The following is a 2500-nucleotide window of genomic DNA, read 5'->3' as shown; positions in this document are numbered from 1 at the left end:
GTGTGTGTATAAGTTAACGTCCTGTTTCTTAGGCCGGCAGCCAGTGGGGTGCAAGTCCTGATGCCTAAGACACGTCGTAGCCAGTGTATCGCTAAGCCCTCTGTCTGTCAACTCCCCAGCCCTAGAGCTGATACTTATTTTCCTACTAACCCTCCCAAGGTTTCAGACGACCAGGTAAATTGGTATGATTTATACTCTTCGTCAAGTATTGGTCGCATTGAATCAAGACGACACTCGTTGCCAAGTGGATCCTTTATCCGCTTTATCTAAGTTGAATCCCCTTTACCGATTGTGGCCAAAGCATCAGATTCTCCATATTGTACAAAAAATACTGTCCTACTTGCTTCTATCCTGCAAATACTCCTGTACCTTCGAGATATTGTGGACCCTACTTTGTCAAGACATTCGCTAATTCATTTAACTGGCTAGTGCTCAGTCTTTTCAGAAAGTTATCTTCCTCTATTATTCCATGTGAACAAACCTCAAAACACGTTTGATATAACAACCAAAGGTAACTTTTATATCACTGTGCCTCTTACCATCTCACCACACCATGTAAATTAAGCAGACACTTCATTTGAACTGATTACATAGTTTTTCTGTTTGTACTTATCCTTACTACATCCCAAGCTTTGTTTCTCCTATCTTTTACCAGTCTTGCAGAGCTTCTGATCCCTTTCATTATTCAGCTTCCCGTCTCTCATTCTGTGCTAACAAGTGGTATTTATCTCTTAAACATCTCGATGAACCACTCCCTTTATTACCGTCTATGCCAATATCTACATCGCTGTCACCAATCCTTCAGATCCCCTTTAGTACTCGCCATTCATATTTTATCATCTGCTCGAAGTCATCTCTCCAAAATCCATTTGCGATCCACTTCTTATCCTTCAGACTTAAACCTACGTTTCCAATGTCACTATGATTTCTTTCATCATTCCATCGATAATAGAATGTCAGAGGTACAGACACGTACTACGTATCTATCAATCAAGGACATCAGGTCAATCTTCTGTTTGAATATTGTAAAATGTTCTGCTTTCACCTTTGAAAAGGTCCGATATTTCATAAAAAATGACCGTCCCCAACCTCTCTATTTCATAAACACCTTCCACACACCAGCTCCCAACTCGTAGGCTTTTAAGGAGACCATTTACTCCACATAGGTTTACTACCCTTGTTCGTAAACTTCTCGCACAACTTATTCAAAATAAATACTTGAACATATCCCTTGTTTTCTGTCACTCATCAATAAAACCCTTAAATACGTTTACGTATAAACGCTGAATGCTGATTTTCTCAATTTTCTCAATCGCCTTTTCCTTTCTACTAAGACCCAGTTCAGACATTTTCTCCTTACTTATTCGTAATCTTTCCAACTCCTGTATTTAGCTTTTTAAGAGTTAGTTAAGTGTTATTTTGTGTTTTGAAAAGTCTATGTCGATACGAATACACATGATAGGTATAGTTATAAAATTTGTTTTCTTGTGTTTGTATTGGCTGTCTAAGTAATTGAAATGGTATAGCAAAAAAGAGATCCTTATGTATTAATAATAAGTTACCCAGAACTACATTGAGCATCGGAAGCGAGGTGCGGCTACGATACATTAATTACGAATGACATCTGTATAAGGCGATCAGGCTTATACTTACTGCATTTCATTTCCATAAATGCTAATCATTTAAGTCTCGAATGTCTCTGCTCGTTCTAATATTTATTAAAGAACTAGGTTTATTTGTTAGCGTCGAATTAATCAAAAAATTTTATATTTATGAACGAACTAAGTTTGACACGTTCTTCTGGTTTGGTCAGGAATTTGTAAGTGATAAGTTCCCTTGAGGCTAAGGAAGTAAACACCGTTAACATTTTTGGTATTGTAGCAGAATACATAATGATTTCTATATTAGTGATAACAAAATTATACGACGGGTTTAAAAAATCGCGAATATTCACTTATTTGGCTAATTACCATTTGGAGCTTTCCATGAAGTGCAATGATTTGAGAGAGAGAGAGAGAGAGAGAGAGAGAGAGAGAGAGAGAGAGAGAGAGAGAGAGAGAGAGAGAGAGAGAGAGAGAGAACTGAAGATGATATACCGTACCTGAAATGAAATTTGAGCAGATTGTATCAGTAGACATAATTGGGAGCCTAAGATCATATATAGCCATTCGTTTACATTTGATAAATTCAATAATATATCATTAAATTCTACAGGAAAAGACATGACGACGAAGAGATAACAGTGACTTCAGCACAACCAGAAGCGAGGTTCACTTTATGTTACATTATTCCGTCTTAAATTACAATTCATAATGCTCAGTGACTGGGGCACATTCCACCTTATATTATCTATGATCGTATTACCTCGCCATCTAAGTTAATTAGCAATTATATTCACGTTATCCTAACTGACATAATTCGTGGATGTAATTATTCTTCATTTTGATGAGTAATTTTATCTCCTGTAATAGGGCTAAGTTCTCAAGTTTGCGTATTCTTG

The sequence above is a fragment of the Macrobrachium nipponense genome, chromosome 3 (genome assembly GCF_015104395.2).
Source record: "Macrobrachium nipponense isolate FS-2020 chromosome 3, ASM1510439v2, whole genome shotgun sequence".
Lineage (NCBI taxonomy): Eukaryota > Metazoa > Arthropoda > Malacostraca > Decapoda > Palaemonidae > Macrobrachium > Macrobrachium nipponense.
The sequence above is the reverse complement of the archived record's forward strand: the minus strand, read 5'-3'. Positions refer to the sequence as shown.